This window comes from Delphinus delphis, chromosome 11, assembly GCF_949987515.2.
Source record: "Delphinus delphis chromosome 11, mDelDel1.2, whole genome shotgun sequence".
Classification (NCBI taxonomy): domain Eukaryota; kingdom Metazoa; phylum Chordata; class Mammalia; order Artiodactyla; family Delphinidae; genus Delphinus; species Delphinus delphis.
In genome coordinates, this window is record NC_082693.1 from 84,472,886 (window position 1) to 84,494,629 (window position 21,744).

At 42.5% G+C, this 21,744-nt stretch overlaps 1 protein-coding gene across 3 annotated transcripts in view; it reads right to left on the reverse strand.

Annotated features, from left to right (window-relative positions):
* GLT8D2 (glycosyltransferase 8 domain containing 2) overlaps window positions 1-21,744 on the reverse strand; it is a 60,257-nt gene that overhangs the window by 27,403 nt on the left and 11,110 nt on the right. For 2 of the 3 annotated variants that reach the window (XM_060025507.1, XM_060025509.1), the window contains exon 1: window positions 11,059-11,109. The exons of the other annotated variant lie outside the window; for it this stretch is intronic. The gene's annotated coding sequence lies outside the window, so the exon portion shown is untranslated. Of the gene's footprint in view, window positions 1-11,058; window positions 11,110-21,744 lie in introns of those variants that run through there. 3 annotated transcript variants of the gene reach the window in all.

Here is a 21,744-nt window from a genome sequence, read left to right on the forward strand (position 1 = left end):
GCTTCTCATTGCGGTGGCTTCTCTTGTTGAGGAGCACAGGCTCTAGGTGTGCAGGCTTCAGTAGTTGTGGCTCGTGGGCTCAGTAGTTGTGGCTCACGGGCTCTAGAGCACGCAGGCTTCAGTAGTTGTGGCGCATAGCTCAGTAGTTGTGGCTTGCAGGCTCTAGAGCGCAGGCTCAGTAGTTGTGGCACACGGGCTTACCTACTCGGCAGCATGTGGGATCTTCCCGGACCAGGGATCGAACCTGTGTCCCCTGCATTGGCAGGCGGATTCTTAACCACTGCGCCACCAGAGAAATCCCTGGATTTTCTTTTAAATGCATGTAACCCCCTCCATCAGCCTTTGTCTTCCTTAAAGCCCTAAAGCAATGTTTCTCAAACATTCCCACAGAAATTCTGATGATAAAGAAGAGCGGACACTCCAAAGTCATCCCAAGTGAGTTCAAAATATCTTACAAGTTTCTTGTTTTACCTTCAAGTTCATGTAAACTGTACATAAATATAGGGGGAAAAAATAGTCCCTTCATTGTCGGAAGAGCTCCTCTCAGGGAGAAAACTCTTCGTTATGTAATCAAGGTCTTCTATACACAGATGTGATGGATAGGGGTGAGATCAGGAGAAAGCTAACTGGGTCGAGTAAATGATGAGCTGGAATCCCCGGGTTTGGCAGCAGCCCAAGAAGAACAGCGTGTAAGGAGGAGAAAGATCACAGGACAGGAGCTGCCAGTCGCCCAAGAGAACTTCTTTCCCTGTGCAGATGGGCCCTAGGGACTTTCAAATAACTGGAATTTCCAATATGCAGTCCACAGTCTCTGCCATGCTCTGCACCTTCTAATCCCCACCCTACCTCTACACTGCTTTCCCCTCTGGATCTAAAGACACATGTTGCTGTGTTTAAGGGAAATCAAGGGAACGGGGCAATGTTCTTTATTTTGGACATGGAGGACAGGGGAGAGAAACAACTGAGCTAGAAAGTTCTGTGGGCACCGGACATGAGAATGGAAGTCATCAAGAATTGGTACAAAGTTTGGAGGGAATATTGGATGGAGGAAAGGTGAGTTAGTTTTGAGTTAATTGCATTTGAATCTCCAAATCTATGGCAGATGGCAGGAATCTTAAACTTTTTTTGACATAAGTATCTTGGAAGTCTGGTGAATCCCATAGACCTCTTCCCAGAATAATGTTTTTAAAAGCTTAAAAGATATATTGTATTATAAAGAAAACCAATTACACACTTTTAAAGAAAATTATCAGAATATTGGGGGGAAAAAACAAATTTGTGATACCTATAGCATTAAACATGCTTCTTTATTAAATAACAAGGGCTATTAGCAGGTATAATACTTATTGTAGCTTTAAGTAGTAATGAGCTTTAAAAGATGTGAGATATTTGTAGCAGCTGTGATGTAACATGAAAGTACCTGATTTACACTGATGAGGAAGTCACAGGTACTACAGTTCCTTCTGTGGCTTGTTTCCTATATTCACAAATGAAGGAAATGCTCACATTTTTCCTCATCTAAGTGCATGAGAAAATGAAATGTATCCATGGACACTCTGAGGGTCTGTGCATCCCAGGTTAAAGGTTACAGAATCCCTGGGGTAGGTTGATTCAACTGACATCTGGGTTAATATGTCATAGAAAAGTCATGTGTTTAATGTTTTACCATCTAGAAAAACTGCTGCTTTGGGAAGATTTGCCAGGTTTGTGCTGTGGCTTTTTGTAGTCTTAACCACTGGACACCAGGGAAGTCCCAGGAACAACTTCTTTTAACAGAAGAGGCAACTACTTCTTTAGAGAATAAAGAATTGGCCTTATGAGAACTATTTTTCTGCCAAGACATTTGAGACATGTTGACAAGGTAATTTCTTTATAGTGTCCTGGATTTCCACAAATTTCCTGTTGTGAACTTCCATAATTAGAAAGAGTGCTTCACTCAGGGAGGCACAAATGGTGATGTATAACAAATATTCAGTAAACCTGTTTTTTTTTAATAGACTTCCTGTGACACATGTAATTGATTAACTGCATATTAACAGGTCAGCTTCAAAATATGACTTGATTTTCTTTTTTTTGTTTGCGGCCGTGCAGCATGTGGGATCCTAGTTCCTTGACCAGGGATCAAACCTATGCTCCCTGCAGTGGAAGTGCAGAGTCTTAACCACTGGTCCACCAGGGAAGTTCCTTGACTTGTTGATTTTTAAATGTTTAAATTTTTACATATAGTAGAATTCACTTTTCTGGTTGTATTGCTCCATGAATTTTAACACATGCATAAATTCCTGTGATAATCACAACAAATGAGAAAAAGAACAATTCCAACACCTCCAAAAAATTCTCTTGTGCTGCCCTTCTGTAGGCAAACCCAACTTGACACCTAACTCCCGGCAACCACTGATGTATTCTCTGTGGCTATAGTTTTGTCATTTCTAGAATGTCACGTAAATGGATTCATACGGTATACAATCTTTAAAGACTCTCTTCTTTTGCTTAGCGTGACGCATCTGGGATTGATACTTGCCGTTTCATGAATCAATAATTTGTTCCTTTTTATTACTGAATAGCGTTCCACTGTAAGAATGTATCACAGTTTATTTATCCATTAACCCATTGAAGGACATCTGAGTTCTTTCCAGTGTTTTTTGATTATGAATAAAGCATCTGTAAACACTTGTTTGGAGGTTTTTGCATGATTTTAAGTTTTACTTCTCTGTGGTAAAGACCTAGAAGTGGGGTTGCTGGGTCATTTGGTAGATGTGTGTTTATAAGAAATTTGCCCGTCTGTTTTCCGGAGTGGCCGTATCATTTTGCATTCCTACCAGCAATGAAAGAAAAGTCCAGTTGCTCAGCATTCTTGTCAGCACTTGGTACTTTATTTTAGCTGTTCTAATACGTGTATTTCGTGGTGGTTTTAATTTGCACTTCCCTAATAACTACTGATGTTGAGGATCTTTTTATGTGTTTATTTGCCATCTGTATATCGTTGTGATGGCTAATTTTATGTATCAACTTGAAGGGGCCATAATATTTGGTCAAATACTATTCTGGGTGTTCCTGCGAGGATGTTTTTGGATGACATTAATGTTAAAGCAGTAGTGGAAGGAACACAGATTGCCCTCTCTAATGTAGGTGGGCCTCATCCAACTAGCTGAAGTTCTAAACAGAACAAAAAAGCTGACCTTCCCCTGAGTAAGATAATGTCTCTGGTTTGACTGCCTTTGAAGTGGGACAGTGACTTTTTCCTACCTTCAGACTCGAACTGAAACTCATGCTCTTCCTGGGTCTTGAGGCTGCCAGCCATCAGACTGGATCTACACCAGCAGTTTTCCTGGTTCTCAGACCTGCAGACTCAGACTGGAGCTATACCTCTGGCTCTCTTTAGTGTCCATCTTGCTGACTCAGCCTGCAGATCTTGAGTCTTGTTGGTTTCCATAATCACATGAGCCAATTCCTTATAATAAGTCTTCTTCTGCATACATATACATCTGATCGGTTCTGTTTCTCTGGAGAACGCTGACTAATGCAATGGGGAAGTGTCTGTTTAAATCTTTTCCCAATGTTTTAATTGGATCATTGCTTTCTGATTTCTAAGTTTGGAGAGCTTTACATACTCTGGATACAGGTCTTTTGTTAGATGTGTGATTTGCAAATACTTTCCCCCAGTAGGTGGCTTGTCTTCATTCTTTTAACAATGAAAAGTTAAAACTTTCCTTTGCACAGCAAAAGTTTTCAGTTTTGATGATGTCAAATTCATCAATTTTTTGCTTCTACAGATCATGCTTTCAGTGTCATATCTAAGAATTTTTGGCCTAACCCAAGGTCAGGATGAGTTTCTCTTATGTTTTCTTCTGAGAATTTTGTAGTTTAATATTTTGCATTTCAATTTGAGTTAATTTTTTATATGGCATGAGGTATAGGTTAAAGTTCATTTTTTAGCATGTAAATATCCAGTTGTTCTGGGATCACTTGTTGAGAAGACTATCCTTTCCACTGAACTGATTTTTTTTTAATATTTCATTCTAATTTTACAGTGTTCAAAGGGAGGCTTGAGATTTATCAAGGACTTTGAATCTAGAGGATGATGCGTGTCCCAAAGAAGGTTTCTGATTCTTTCCTACACTTTCTAGATTTGGATAGCAATCAGTGGCTAAAAAGTAAGTTATATCATCAAATACAGATTCAACGTTCTCAAAATAGCACCGGGCCTAAGGAGACAAGAAAAGGGCTGATACATCATGAAAAATTTCAACCAAACATTTCTCCAAATCCAAATCCTATCTTTTCACAATATTCTGGAGTATTTTATTCGTGCTCTGAAAATCCAAGAGAGCTAACAGACTCTCTGTTCTCAAAATATGCCTGTTATAACTCTGCTTCCTGGATGCCCCAGTTCACAATTTATCTATATGCTTATCATAATACCTTATATATTCATTAGAAGAAGCAGTGGGCATTCAGAGAAGCAGAGGATAGCAAGGAAAGTTTGATGAAAAAAAATGAAGCTTAACCATTAGAAAAGAATTTTAGATTATAAAATTCATCTTAGGAGATTGGTTCAAGATGGCGGAGTAGAAGGACGTGTACTCACTACCTCTCGCGAGAGCACCTGCATCACAACTCACTGCTGAACAATCATCGACAGGAAGACACTGGAACTCACCAAAAAAGATACCCCACATCAAGGGCCTTCCCTGGTGGCGCAGTGGTTGAGAATCTGCCTGCTAATGCAGGGGACATGGGTTCGAGCCCTGGTCTGGGAAGATCCCACATGCTGGGGAGTAACTAGGCCCGAGAGCCACAACTACTGAGCCTGCGCGTCTGGAGCCTGTGCTCTGCAACAACAGAGGCTGCAATAGTGAGAGGCCCGCATACCGCGATGAAGAGTGGCCCCCGCTTGCCACAACTAGAGAAAGCCCTCGCACAGAAACGAAGACACAACACAGACAAAAATAAATTAAAAAAAAAAAAAAAGATACCCCACATCCAAAGACAAAGGAGAAGCCACAATGAGATGGCAGGAGGGGCGCAATCACAATAAAATCAAATCCCATAACTGCTGGGTGGGTGACTCACAAACTGGAGAACACTTACACCACAGAAGTGCACCCACTGGAGTGAAGGTTCTGAGCCCCACGTTAGGCTTCCCAACCTGGGGGTCCGGCAACAGGAGGAGGAATTCCTAGAGAATCAGACTTTGAAGGTAGTGGGATTTGACTGCAGGACTACTACAGGACTGGGGGAAACAGAGACTCCACTCTTGGAGGGCACACACAAAGTAGGACCCAGGAGAAGGAGCAGTGAGCCCATAGGAGACTGAACCAGACCTACCTGCTAGTGTTGGAGGGTCTCCTGCAGAGGTGGGGGTGGCTGCGCCTCACCGTGAGGACAAGGACACTGGCAGCAGAAGTTCTGGGAAGTACTCCTTGGCGTGAGCCCTCCCAGAGTCCACCATTAGCCCCACCAAAGAGCCCGGGTAGGCTCCAGTGTTGGGTCGCCTCAGGCCAAACAACCAACAGGGAGGGAACTCAGCCCTACCCATCAGCAGACAAGCAGATTAAAGTTTTACAGAGATCTGCTCACCAGAGCAACACTCAGCTCTACCCACCACCAATCCCTCCCATCAGGACGCTTGCACAAGCCTCTTAGATAGCCTCATTCACCAGAGGAGAGACAGCAGAAGCAAGAATAACTACAATCCTGCAGCCTGTGGAACAAAAACCACATTCACAGAAAGATAGACAAGATGAAAAGGCAGAGGGCTATGTACCAGATGAAGGAACAAGATAAAATCCCAGAAAAGGGCTTCCCTGGTGGTGCAGTGGTTGGGAGTCCGCCTGCGATGCAGGGGACACGGGTTCGTGCCCCGGTCCGGGAGGATCCCATGTGCCGCGGAGCGGCTGGGCCCGTGAGCCATGGCCGCTGGGCCTGCGCGTCCAGAGGCTGTGCTCCACAATGGGAAAGGCCACAGCAGTGAGAGGCCCGCGTACTGCAAAAAAAAAAAAAAAAAACCAGAAAAGCAACTAAATGAAGTGGAGATAGGCAACCTTCCAGAAAAAGAATTCAGAATAATGATAGTGAAGATGATCCAGGACCTCGGAAAAAGAATGGAGGCAAAGTTCGAGAAGATGCAAGAAATGTTTAGTCAAGATCTAGAAGAATTAAAGAACAAACAAACAGAGATGAACAACACAGTAACTGAAATGGAAAATATACTAGAAGGAATCAATAGCAGAATAACTGAGGCAGAAGAACGGATAAGTGACCTGGAAGACAGAATGGTGGAATTCACTGCCACGGAACAGAATAAAGAAAAAAGAATGAAAAGAAATGAAGACAGCCGAAGAGACCTCTGGGACAACATTAAACGCAACAACATTCGCATTATAGGGGTTCCAGAAGGAGAACAAAGAGAGAAAGGACCGGAGAAAATATCTGAAGAGATTATAGTAGAAAACTTCCCTAACATTGGAAAGGAAATAGTCACCCAAGTCCAGGAAGCACAGAGAGTCCCAGGCAGGGTAAACCCAAGGAGAAACACGCCAAGACACATAGTAATCAAATTGACAAAAACTAAAGACAAAGAAAAATTACTGAAAGCAACAAGGGAAAAACAACAAATAACATACAAGGGAACTCCCATAAGGTTAACAGCTGATTTCTCGGCAGAAATTCTACAAGCCAGAAGGGAGTGGCATGATATACTTAAAGTGATGAAAGGGAAAAACCTACAACCAAGATTACTCTACCCAGCAAGGATCTCATTTAGATTGGATGGAGAAATCAAAAGCTTTACAGACAAGAAAAAGATGAGAATTCAGCACCACCAAACCAGCTCTACAACAAATGCTAAAGGAACTTCTCTAAGTGGGAAGCACAAGAGAAGAAAAGGACCTACAAAAGCAAACCCATAACAATTAAGAAAATGGTAATAGGAACATACATATCAATAATTACCTTAAACGTGAATGGATTAAATGCTCCAACCAAAAGACACACGCTGTCTGAATGCATACAAAAACAATACCCATATATATGCTGTCTACAAGAGACCCACTTCAGACCTAGGGACACATCCAGACTGAAAGTGAGGGGATGGAAAAAGATATTCCATGCAGATGGAAATCAAAAGAAAGCTGGAGTAGCAATACTCATATCAGATAAGACAGACTTTAAAGAATGTTACAAGTGACAAGGAAGGACACTACATAATGATCAAGGGATCAATCCAAGAAGAAGATATAACAATTATAAATATATATGCAACCAACATAGGAGCACCTCAATACATAAGGCAACTGCTAAAAGTTATAAATGAGAAAATCAACAGTAACACAATAATAGTGGGAGACTTTAACACCTCACTTACACCAATGGACAGATCATCCAGACAGAAAATTAATAAGGAAACAGAAGCTTTAAATGACACAAGAGACCAGATAGATTTAATTGATATTTATAGGACATTCCATCCAAAAACAGCAGATTACACTTTCTTCTCAAGTGCACATGGAACATTCTCCAGGCTAGATCACATCTTGGGTCACAAATCAAGCCTCAGTAAATTTAAGAAAATTGAAATCATATCAATCATCTTTTCTGACTGCAACACTATGAGATTAGAAATCAATTACAGGGGGAAAAAACAAAAAACACAAACACATGGAGGCTAAATAATACGTTACTAAATAATCAAGACATCCCTGAGGAAATCAAAAAATACCTAGAGACAAATTACAACAAAAACATAAAGATCCAAAAACCTGTGGAATGCAGCAAAAGCAGTTCTAAGAGGGAAGTTTATAGTAATACAAGCCTACCTCAAAAAAAAGAAAAATCTCAAATAAACAATGTAACCTTACACCTAAAGGAACTAGAGAAAGAAGAACAAACAAAAGCCAAAGTTAGTAGAAGGAAAGAAATCATAAAGATCACAGCAGAAATAAATGAAATAGAAACAAAGAAAACAATAGCAAAGATCAATAAAATTAAAAGCTGGTTCTTTGAGAAGATAAACAAAATTGATAAACCATTAGCCAGACTCATCAAGAAAAAGAGGGAGAGGACTCAAATCTGTAAAATTAGAAATGAAAAAGGAGAAGTTACAACAGACACTACAGAAATACAAAGCATTCTAAGACACTACTACGAGCAACTCTATGCCAATAAAATGGACAACCTGGAAGAAATGGACAAATTCTTAGAAAGGTATAACCTTCCAAGAATGAACCAGGAAGAAATAGAAAATATGAACAGACCAATCACAAGTAATGAAATGGAAACTGTGAAAAATCTTCCAACAAACAGAAGTCCAGGACCAGAGGGCTTCACAGGTGAATTCTATCAAACATTTAGAGAAGAGCTAACACCCATCCTTCTCAAACTCTTCCAAGAAATTGCAGAGGAAGGAAAACTCCCAAACTCAATCTATGAGGCCACCATCACCCTGATACCAAACCAGACAAGGGTACTACAAAAAAAGAAAATTACAGACCAATATCACTGATGAAAATAGATGCAAAAATCCTTAACAAAATACTAGCAAACAGAATCGAACGACGCATTAAAAGGTCCATACACCATGATCAAGTGGGATTTATCCCAGCAATGCAAGGATTCTTCAATACGCGCAAATCAGTCATTGCCATATTAACAAAGTGAAGAAGAAAAACCATACGCTCATCTCAACAGATGCAGAAAAAGCTTCTGACAAAATTCAACATCCATTTATGATAAAAACTCTCCAGAAAGTGGGCATAGAGGGAACCTACCTCAACATAATAAAGGCCATATAGGACAAGCTCACAGCAAACATCATTCTCAATGGTGAAAAACTGAAAGCATTTCCTCAAAGATCAGGAACAAGACAAGGATGTCCACTCTCGCCACTATTATTCAACATAGTTGTGGAAGTCCTGGCCATGGCAGTCAGAGAAGAAAAAAAATAAAAGGAATCCAAAAAGGAAAAGAAGAAGTAAAATCGTCACTCTTTGCAGATGACATGGTAGTAGACATAGAGAATCCTAAAGATGCCACCAGAAAACTACTAGAGCTAATCAATAAATTTGGTAAAGTTTCAGGATACAAAAGTAATGCACAGAAATCTCTTGCATTTCTATACACTAATGATGAAAAATCTGAAAGAGAAATTAAGGAAACACTCCCATTTACCACTGCAACAAAAAGAATAAAATACCTAGGAATAAACCTACCAAGGGAGACAAAACACCTGTATGCAGAAAACTATAAGACACTGATGAAAGAAATTAAAGATGATATAAACAGATGGAGAGATACACCATGTTCTCGGATTGGAAGAATCAACATTCTGAAAATAACTATACTACCCAAAGCAATCTACAGATTCAATGCAATCCCTATCAAACTACCAATGACATTTTTCACAGAACTAGAACAAAAAGTTTCACAATTTGTATGGAAACACAAAATACCCCGAAGAGCCTAAGCAGTCTTGAGAAAGAAAAAAGGAGCTAGAGAAATCAGGCTCCTGGACTTCAGACTATACTACAAAGCTACAGTAATCAAGACAGTATGGTATGGCACAAAAACAGAAATATAGATCAATGGAACCAGATAGAAAGCCCAGAGATAAACCCACGCACCTATGGTCAACTAATCTATGACAAAGGAGGCAAGGATATACAATGGAGAAAAGACAGCCTCTTCAATAAGTGGTGCTGGGAAAACTGGACAGCTACATGTAAAAGAATTAAATTAGAACACTCCTTAATGCCATACACAAAAAGAAACTCAAAATGGATTAGAGACCTAAATGTAAGACTGGACACTATAAAACTCTTAGAGAAAAACATAGGAAGAACACTCTGTGACATAAATCACAGCAAGATCTTTTTTGATCCACCTCGTAGAGTAATGGAAATAAAAACAAAAATAAACAAATGGGACCTAATGAAACTTAAAAGCTTTTGCAAAGCAAAGGAAACTACAAACAAGACAAAAAGACAACCCTCAGAATGGGAAAAAATATTTGCTAACGAATCAACAGACAAATGATTAATCTCCAAAATATATAAACAGCTCATGCAGCTCAATATTAAAAAAACAACCCAATCCAAAAATGGGCAGAAGACCTAAATAGACATTTCTCCAAAAAAGACATACAGATGGCCAAGAAGCAGATGAAAAGCTGCTCAATATAATTATTAGAGAAATGCAAATCAAAATTACAATGAGGTAGCAACTCACACTGGTTAGAATAGGCATCATCAGCAAATCTGGAAACAACAAATCCTGGAGAGGGTGTGGAGAAAAGGGAACTCTCTTGCACTGTTGGTGGGAATGTAAATTGATACAGCCACTATGGAGAACAGTATGGAGGTTCCTTAAAAAACTAAAAATAGAATTACCATATGACCCAGCAATCCCACTACTGGGCATATATCCAGAGAAAACCATAATTCAAAAAGTCACATGCACCCCAATGTTCATTGCAGCACAATAGCCAGGACGTGGAAGCAACCTAAATGCCCATCAACAGATGAATGGATAAAAAAGATGTGGTATATATATATATATATATATATATATATATATATATATATATACACACAATGGTATATTACTCAGCCATAAAAAGGAACGAAATTGGGTCATTTGTAGAGACGTGGATGGATGTAGAAACTGTCATACAGAGTGAAGTAAGTCGGAAAGAGAAAACAAATATCATACATTAACGCATATATGTGGAACCTAGAAAAATGGTACAGATGAACCAGTCTGCAGGGCAGAAACAGAGACACAGATGTAGAGAACAAACGTATGGACACCAAGGGGGGAAAGGGGGCTGGGGGTGGGTGTGGGGGGGTGGGATGAATTGGGAGATTGGGATTGACATATATACACTAATATGTATAAAATGGATGACTAATAAGAACCTGCAGTATAAAAACATAAATAAAATAAAATTAAAAAAAAAAAAAGAGAAGCCACAGACCCTGTTTTTGTAGCCCTCCCAGCTTCCTTTTTCCCCTCTAAAAAAGTGTTCTCCTCTTGCCATGAGGGAACTTGCACGTGGCTCACCGTAGCTGCAGACTTCAAATTCTCTGCTAATTGTGAATAAACCCATTTTTGCTGGAGGAAAAAAAAAATTCATCTTAGTTTCGAAATCTAAAATTAAATTTTGTCACATATTCATTCACTTCTTTGTGGCATTTTCCAGGAGTTGGAAACTGACTTCCTTTATCTTAAAAAACAAACAAACAAACAAGCTAATTTACCATAAATAATTTGTCTTGAAAACTCAAAATTTATTTTAAAATTAAATTGATCCTTCTTAATTATGGTCCTTCAAAAGAACTTCTGAACTTGACGTTTGACTGGATGCAGCCGTCAGCAACCAGGAATAGTAACCTTTAGAAATCAGCAACATGACAGAGACGGCAGGATAGCATAGTACACCAGGGTTTCTTTATGAACCAAAGTGTTGTGAGAATTTGTTGGCAGTGATCTAGGGAAACTCTTCAACAGGGATTTCATTCAAGCCTTTAACTCACTGTAAACAACTGGCTACAATGTCCCTTTCATTTTCCCAGGATATAGACTGTACGCCCAGGAGCTCTGAGTGCATTTGCAACGGCCCTTCTCCTTTTCCCCTATTGCACTTGGGAAAGAATTGAGTCAAAAAGCATGCTCTTTATGATTCTTCTGAGATTGGTTTCAGGTACCTTTTATCCATTTACTATTCTGGATGATATACATTCGGCTAACTTTTTGAGGTAATGTCAGCCTAGAATGGTCTTTGGCCACATGTCTGTTCCCTTCCAGAGACCATCTGGTACCACAGGAGAGAATGAGGGGGAGACCAGAAGGCTCTGGGCTCCAAATCCCTGAGGCCAGCTCCTCCCTGTATATCCCAGTCAGCCAAGCCAATCAATTCCCCTCTTTTCCTTAAACTTCTTTGAAATGAGGTTCAATTTCTTGCAAACGAATCCTTACAAATACATTCCCTGTGGCCAGAACGGGATGGATATATTACTAATTCCATTTTTCAAATGAGGAAATTGTGGCTCAGAGAGGGTCAGTAACTTGCTCAAAATCACACAGCTGGTAAATAGTAGAACAGGGATTTGAAATTAGGGCTCTCTGACTTCAAATCTGATGCTCTTTAACCACAAGGTTCTGAAACTCATGAAAGGCTATTCTGGCTACCCCAGAGGCAGGTGAGGTGGGCTCCAGGTAACAGATGTCACTGTGTATTCATGAAATTTCACAGCTCCCAGGCGAGGTTGGTCTGCTCTCCCTTGAGTGCTCCGCTACTCTAACTACTGAGCTCATGCCAAAGAGTAAGTCCTGACTCATCTGGCAAGGGGGCTCATCTTTCCCCTGTCCAGCACGTTGCAACTCTAAAATCTCTTTAAGATAAAATAAGAGGGGCTTCCCTGGTGGCGCAGTGGTTGAGAATCCACCTGCCAATGCAGGGGACACATATTCAAGCCCTGGTCCAGGAAGATCCCACACGCCGCGGAGCAACTAAGCCCGTGTGCCACAACTACTGAGCCTGCACTCTAGAGCCCACGAGCCACAACTACTGATGACCGTGCACCTGGAGCCCGTGCTCCGCAACAGGAGATGCCACCGCAGTGAAAAGCCCATGCACCACAGTGAAGAGTAGCCCCGCTCACCGCAACTAGAGAAAGCCCGGGCGCAGCATCAAAGACCCAACGCAGTCAAAAATAAATAAATTAAAATTTTTAAAAAAAGATAAAATAAGAGGATTCAGGAAACTGATATGCACATCTAATTGCAAGGCAGAGCAGTAGTGAGCCAAGGAGGGAAATTCCTGAAGCAGATTCTTGTAGGAAACCTTCTAAGGTGCTTTTAGAATACAAGGCAGAAAGGAGGCCCTGAGAAGCATGTACCTCCAAGAGAAAGCCTGTTTCATTTACTTTTTATTTTGGTTTTTTTTTTTGGTCGTGCCTCACGGCTTGCAGGATCTTAGTTCCCTGACCAGGGATAGAACCCCGGCCCCTTGCAGTGGAAGCATGGAATCCTAACCACTGGACTGCCAGGGAATTCCCTGTTTCATTTACTTTTTAAAAAGCATATGAAATTGTATAAAGATTCCGTATGCCTGATGGGCACACTTCTCTCCCTCTTCACAACGCGACCTCGTCTCTGATGGTGGCACGTTCTGTTTAAGCTGCTATAAACGGGTATTTCCGGTGCTTGCAGTCAAAAGCATTCTAATAGATTAAGTAGGTGCGCAAGAGATGTTTGCAGCTTCTAGAGAGGAGCTGATGGTATGGATTTGGCAGAGGGATCAGAGCTGTAAAGGGGTAGAAGAGTGATGGGGGGAAGTCCGGGATGAGAGCTGGAGGAAACAGCTGCAAGACATCTTAAGAAGACATAGAATAAGAAGCAGAAATCTGGGGCCAAGGGAAACGAGTGTCTGGGGCAGAGCGTGAGAGAGCATATTCTGGGTTACCATGGTTCCTGCCTGCGAGCAAGTGCAGCACAGGACTCATTACTATGCGGGCGAGGCCCAGGTGCACGGGAGGTGCAGGCCACCTGCCCGCACTCTCCTCCTCTACACACGTCCTGTACGTAGCCTGCGGGACCCCACACTCGCCTGCTTTCCCACCACCTTTGGGGACCGCTCATCCTCAGCCTCTTTGGCTGTTCCCCCATCTCTGGAACCTTTAAATGGTGGACTCTCCTGGCTTGAAATACCATTTATATGCCTACAACTCCCTAATTACTGTCTCCAGCCCAGATCTCTCACGTGGACTCCAGACTCCTAAAGCCAAGTGTCCACTGGGTGGCTCCACTTGAAGGCATCCTCATGTCCAAATTCGAACTCCTGACGTTTGCCCAAAACACACATCTCCCATCATCTCCCCCAGGTGCACAACGGCAACTCCATTCTTCTAATTGCTCCAGCGAAAATGAACTTGGTGTGATCCTTGACCCTTCTCTGTTTCTCATTCCCCACAGATGGACTGGCCACAAATCCTGTCAGTTCCACCTTCAAAATATATCCAAGATCTTCACCACTGGTACCGCCTTCTCCCTGGCCTTATCACTACCATCCATTGACTGGATGATTCTGCCTGTGTCTTCTTTTAGTTGGTTGTGTTGTTTTCTGTTTAAACTTCTCCAAGCCCTCGCTATTTCTCTCAGAGTAAAAGCCAAAGTCTGTACAGTGTCCTACAAGATCTCACCTGATCACACTGGCCTCCTTGCCAGGCATTCTCCTGCCTCAGAGCCTTTTACACTCGTTCCCTCCACCGGGAATGCTATTCCCTTCACCTGGAACACTCCTGCCAGATATCCACGTGGCTGGCTCCTTCACGTCCCCCAGACTCAGTCAAAACCCCCTAACCTCAGCAACACATATGTCACTTCTCCTCAGCAATGACCACCGTCCAACATACTGCCCATTTCATCACTGGTTTATCGTCTGCCCTCCCGGTGATAGGCTATAAGCTCCTTGAAGGCAGGGCATTTTGTCTGTTTTGTTCATTGCCATATGCCCAGCATGAGTGCCTGGAGATACGAACCCTCAAAAACATTTGTAGGGCTTCCCTGGTGGCGCAGTGGTTGAGAGTCTACCTGCCGATGCAGTGGACACGGGTTTGTGCCCCGGTCTGGGAGGATCCCACATGCCGTGGAGCGGCTGGGCCCGTGAGCCACGGCCACTGAGCCTGCGCGTCCGGAGCCTGTGCTCCGCAACGGGAGAGGCCACAACAGTGAGAGGCCCAAGTACCGCAAAAAAAAAAAAAAAAAAAATTTACAGACTTATAAATATTTTTATAATATAAATATTTTTATAATATAAAAGATTTATAGAACACATGACCCTCTCCTCCAGGAAGCTGCGCAGCACCTCAAACCTCATCTGTTCACAACTGAAATCAGCACCTGCCCCACAGAAGCTCCTCCTCAGTGTTCTCTGAGCATCCTCTTCCACCGCTCCCTCCCAATCCCTCATCCAACCAACGCCTGATTCCTACAGTTTCACCTCCTAAGTGTTTCTTTATCCATCTCCTTTCTACCCTGCCTCATCTCACTGATTAACTCTGCAGTAACTTCCCTCCTGGACTTCCTGCCTGTAGGATTTCTGCTCCCTCCCCTTTCCCAATCCATCACTGGTACAGCTGTCACAGTGACTATTTTTGTTGTTTAATAATTACAGTAAATTAATTTGAAATATACATGCAGGTTGAGTACCTTTTTTTTTTGGCCACGCCGCATGGCGGATCTTAGTTCCCTGACCAAAGATGGAACCCGTGCCCCCTGCAGTGGAAACGCGCAGTCTTAACCACTGGACTGCCAGGAAGTCCCGAGTACCCTTATTTTTTTGTTCAATTTTTCCTTTTCTTTTTATCACTTGAAACATTTAAAGTCTACCAAAAAGTTGAAAGAATGAATTTTCATATACCCTACACCAGATTCACCAATTGCTAACACGTTGCCATATTTCCTTTCTCTCTTTCTCTCTCTCTCTTCTTCCCTCCCTCTGTATATATATATATGTATGTATACATATGTATACACATGACTCTGCAGCCCTAAATACTTCCGTGTGCATCTCTTAAGAACAAGGACATCCTCCTATATAATCACAATGCCATTATCACACCTAAGAAAAATAACATTAATTTAACATCACTGGATAAGCAGTCCATATTCAAAATGTCCCCATTATTCCAATATTGTTTTTTATAGTTTGGTTGTCATATCTTTAGCTTCTTTTACTCTTGATCAATCCCACCTCACCACACTGCCTTTTTATTTTTCATGAACTTTTTTTGGAAGAAGACAAGCCAGTTGTCTTGTAGAATCCTACTGACTGAAGAGTTACTATATGATCCAGCAGTCCCAATCCTGGGCATATATCCAGAGAAAACTAATTGGAAAAGATACATGCACGCCCAATGTTCATAGCAGCACTACCTACAATAGCTAAGACATGGAAGCAACCTAAATGTCCATTGATAGACGAATGGATAAAGAAGATGTGGTATATACACACACACACACACACACACACACACACACACACACACACAATGGAATACTACTCAGCCATAAAAAAGAACAAAATAATGCCATTTGCAGCAACATGGATGGACCTAGAGATTATCATACTAAGTGAAGTCAGAAAGAGAAAGACAAATAGCATATGATACCACTTATATGTGGAATCTAAACTATGATACAAATGAGCTTATTTACAAAACAGAAACAGACTCACAGACATAGAAAATAAACTTATGGTTACCAAAGGGGAAAGGGATTGGGGGGAGAGGGATAAATTAGGAGTTTGGGATTAACACATACATACTACTATAATGTAAAATAAACAACAAGGACCTACTGTATAGCACAGGGAACTATATTCAATATCTTGTAATAAGCCATAATGGAAAAGAATCTGAAAAAGTGAATATATACAGTGTATAAAAAGTGTATACAAGCACACACACACACACGCTCATATATATAACTGAATCACTTTGCTGTATACCAGAAACTAACATAACATTGTAAAGCAATTACACTTCAATCAAAAAAACAAAAACAAACAAACAAGAAAACCCCGCTACTCTCAGTGTTCCTTTCCTCCCTAAAGCCCTTCACTGGAAATCCAGTACCAGAAGGTTAAGATTGGAGCTTAAGATTCCCCTAGGTCCTCTGTGCCATGCCTTCCGTCTAAGCTGAACTGGTTGAAAGTCAGTCTCCAGCCCTCCACTGTCCTTCACACCCAGGTCTATGCTTCTCTTTTTAAAAATTTATTTATTTATTTATTTTTGGCTGCATTGGGTCTTTGTTGCTGTGCGCGGGCTTTCCCTGGTTGTGGCGAGCGGGGGCTACTCTTTGTTGTGGTGCTCGGGCTTCTCACTGCGGTGGCTTCTCGTTGCGGAGCATGGGCTCTGGGCGTGCAGGCTTCAGTAGTTGTGGCACAGGCTCAGTAGTTGTAGCGCATGGGCTTACTTGCTCAGTGGCATGTGGGATCTTCCCGGACCAGGGCTCGAACCCGTGTCCCCTGCATTGGCAGGTGGATTCTTAACCACTGCACCACCAGGGAAGCCCTCTATGTTTTTCTTGTCACTGAACTTTGGTTCGTTCAGTCCCCTCTGCCTGGAATGCCCTTTCCCCTCCTCTTTCCCCAGTAAATTGCTACTTGTGCTTTAAAGACTCCTCCTCCTCCTTCAGGAAGCCTTACCTGATTACCCTGCCTGGGTGCTCCCCTAATCTCCATTCCTATGCCTATCCCTGCACTCAGAACACTGTGTTCTAATATCATGGGTGTGCCTGTCTCCTCCACTAGACCATGAGATGACAGAGGACAGGGACTGTGGCCGACCTACCTCTGTGTGCCTCAAGAAATGTGTGTGGAATGAATGAGTGAGAAATAGGAGAGAGGAAGAAAGGGCTCTTGTTGTTCTGTTCTTCAATCCCAGGAAGAAGCCAGAAGGAGGGTAAAGCCAGGTTGATGGTCCCACTACAAGAATAAAAGCAGGGGCTTCCCTGGTGGCTCAGTGGTTAACAATCCGCCTGCCAATGCAAGGGACACGGGTTCGAGTCCTAGTCCAGGAAGATCCCACATGCCATGGAACAGCCCATGCGCCACAACTACTCATCCTGTGCTCTAGACCCTGTGAGCCACAACTACTGAGCCCACATGCCACAATTACTGAAGCCCGTGCATCTAGAGCCCACGCTCCGCAACAAGAGAAGCCACGACATGAGAAGCCCGCGCACTGCAATGAAGAGTAGCCCCCACTCACCGCAACTAGAAAAAGCCTGCACACAGCAACGAAGACCCAACACAGCCAAAAATAAATAAACAAACAAATAAATAATTTTTTAAAATAAAAGCGGAGGGCTCGGGTCTTCTTATTGGCCTTTCTCTTACCATCACAAGGAGCCCCAGAACCATGTCCCCTGAGCCTCTGTAAGCTTTCCTAAGCTGAGTGACTTCTGTGTTGTAGTTTCCCTGTAGTAACAAAGAGTCGCGCTTTCAGCATTAAGGGCCCATAGGCCTGTCTTCAGGACAGCAAGAAAGATGCAGCTGGGGAGTCATCTCACAGTGTTGGAAAGAGGAAATCCCTAGGTAAGGCCCTGGATGGTTGGAGCTTCAAAGGGGAAAGGTCCTAGGGCCTGTGACTAGGAAGAAAAAGGAGAGCTTAGGGAATTGATCTGGACCAGAGAAATGTCTATTAGGTTTAAAAACAGGTCCCAGAAGATCTTGCATGGGGAGTTGTTTTACCAAATGTCGAAGAGTTTGGGCCTGTTGTCAAACCTGGAAAGAATGTCTTAAGACCTGGCAGTGGCTAAAGGGATTAGCTCTGCCTTGGAAGAAAGGCAAAAGTGGGAGGGACTCCAGAAAAGTATTCCAAAAATCAGCGCCCATAAGTTTTATTTTACATGCCAACTCTATAATCAGTTGGTAGGAGCTTTCAGGACTGACAAATTGAGGAGTCTAAAGCCATCACAAGACTCAGTGAAAGAAAGAAGGAAAGAAGGAAGGAAGGAAGGAAGGAAGGGCACTGTGATTGATTAATCATGTCTGCCATGGGTTCAGGTAAGGAGGTAATAGGAAAGGACCTGGGAATCAAAAAGGAATATAAAAGAGGGGCTCCTAAAATGTATTTTTGAACTACTTAAATCTGGCAGGGCATGTACCTGAGTGGAAATATGGGTTTTGTCATTAGACAGAGCTGACTTTGAATCCTGGTTCTGCCTCATTTCTTACTGTGTAATCTTCGGCAACTTACAAAACCCAGTCTGTAAAATGGGATTGTTTTGCAGGTTAAATTAAATAATTTATTACAATGATAAGGAGACACATAGTAATTTCTATTAGCGAGGCATTGTTCTAAGACCTTTATATGTATATTAATTAATTTGATTCTCACAACAACCCTATAAGGTTATTCTTCTCAGTTTACTGATGAGGAAACTGAAGTTCAGGGAGGTTAAGAGACCTGCCAAGAAGCTCTGTGATTTCACGGTATTCTCTAAGACTTGACTGAAGTTCACATGGGCATAAAATACATTTAATAGAGCTCTTCAACTTAAACCAGGCAGACTACAGAGTTATGAACAGGACATGAGCATGGGTTCACTTGAAGAAAAGAGAAAGAAGGACAAAACCAGGACTTAGGAATTTGGCCTCCAACAAAACACCTCTGGCCTTTTTACTTTTTGCTGGAACATCAAAGGCTTACTCCTGATTCACCAAAATAAGCAGGGTGGGGATGACTTCAGTTTGCGGATGACCCATCCTGCTTTCTCCTGTGATGGATTGAGGCATTCTTTCACAACATGGCTTTAGACCAGGTGCTGACAAACTACAGCCAGATCCTGCCCATCACCGTTTTTTAAAAATACAGTTTTGTGGGAACATAGCCAGGCTTATTCTTTGATGGTGCTGTTTGATGTTTTTTCCATGGCCATTTCCACACTACTTCCGCATAACTGAGTCGTCACGATGGAGACCATCTGGCCTGCAGAGCCACCTACCTGGCCCTTTGCAGGGAATGTTTGCTGATCCCTGCTGCCCACCTTAGGCCAGACTTTCTACATATCAATATGGCATACGTGATCAATTATCTGTCCTTAACCAGGGAAGGGAGAACAAGATGTCCCCTTGGGTGTTCGCCAGGAAAGGTATGAAGGTAGGATATCCATGAGAGGAACCAGGGTGAAAACACATGTGGTCAGGATAGGATATTGCAGGGACTTCCCTGGCGGTCCAGTGGTTAAGACTCCGCTTCTACTGCAGGGTGTGCGGGTTTGATCCCTGGTCGGGGAACTAAGATCCCACATGCCACATGGCATGGCCAAAACATAAATAAATTTTAAAAAAGAATAGGATATTGCAGAGTGCCGATGTTAATCTATATGATGTGATAAAATGGCTCTGTGTCAACTGGGAATCACAGTGTTAAAAAACAAACTTAAACAAACTTAAGCAGATTTCTCATCTGCAGCAGCGGTCCCCAACCTTTTTGGCACCAGGGACCAGTTTGGTGGAAGACAATTTTTCCACAGACGGTGGGGGGAAGGCTGCGGGGGGAACGGTTCAGGCGGTAATGCGAGCGATGGAGGGCGGTGAGGGGCGGCAGATGAAGCTTTGCTTGAGCTCGCCCGCTGCTCACCGCCTGCTGTGCGGCCCGGTTCGTAACAGCCGCGGAGCGGTACCAGTCTGAGCCCCGAGGGTTGGAGACCCCTGTTCTGCGGGACTTCTCAGGACCTTTAAAATGCCATCATGCCTTGAGAGTGCTGAGAGGGGGATATGGCTCACAGAACGTATTTTCCCCACGGGACTATCTTCTTTGGAACATTCTTTGGCAGACGCTGAAATAAAAGAAATCTTTAGAATCATGCCCCCTGGGAACTAGGAATGAAAATGGTGAGGGCTGTGGCTTGCTGAGCATGTCTTTCTCTCAGCAAGGGAAGAAGCAGGAGAACTAAAGAGAGCCAGAGTGGAAAAAAAGGAGAGGTGTTTGAAGAGAAGAAGGAAGGAAGCAGAACCCGGGAGAGACAACTTGGACAGATGTGAGGAACACTGGACGACTGGACTATGGGAGGGAACAATGTGTCAAAAGCAGGGCTGTGGCCCAGTGCAGGGTGTGTGGTCACCTTCACCATCACCGTTGTCATCATCAGCACCACCAGAGAAGCTGACCTCCCCTGAGGTCTCACTACTCTGCAGATCCTGCATTATGTCCTTTAGACACATGATGTCGCTTAATTCCCATTTTACAGATGAAGAGATAGAGTCACCCAGAGTCAAAGTTTATAAAGCTTATAAGTGGCAGCGCACAGACTCTGTGAGTCGGACCCCAGAGCCCATGTTCCCACCACTGCCCTGCACTGCTCTACTGAGTTAGATGGAAGCCTGGAATTCCATTATGCAGCACGCAAAGGATACTGTACACAAATGCAACACCAAAACATTCAGAGGAAAAGACAAAACAAACCAATGTCACTTTGGATATTTGGCTGCACGGGCCAAACAGCTAGAGGACTGACTTTTTTCCACAGCACATTCAGATGTTTGGATATCATATTTTCTTCCTCTCTCTCTTCTTACTCTTTTATTAACTATCCCTTCTTAACTTATGTCATAAATTATATATCAGGCTTAGCCAAAGTATTACGCTTGCTCATAAAGTGAACAAAAGAAGACATTTTTTTGAAAGTTAAAAAGCATTTTCAACCCGACCGTTATGACTACCATATTTACAATAAGCCTCATTTAGATTTCATACAACTGCCAGTTCTTTGGGGGGGGGACTGGGGCCCTCAGAATAGCTTCCTAGGACAGGTTCTGAAAACATGAATCACAGCTCAATTAAATCTTCTGTGGCTCAGAAACATACCAGCGTTAAATGCTAGCATTTATACAGTCCTAGCTAACAGATGATTTCCACACTTAAAATATGATGAAAATAGTAAGTAAATCACACTATTTGGGGGTAGGGGGACGGACATAAACCCAGGTCTGGAAAAGCAGTCCAGGATGTGAAAAACTTGCACATTGAATATTTTGGATTTGCAGCGATGGTAAAAAAAAAAAAAGAAGAAGAAGATGCCGCTAGCATGCTACAAACAGCTGGAGCGCCTGAAGGTGGTTTGCGTGGGACAGTCCACCTCTGATTTACTTTCTTGCATCTACAGCAAAATAACGGACAGCTGCCAGCAGGCCAGGGTGAAACAAAAAGGCCGTCACCCTGCTGTAAATGTCTGTTT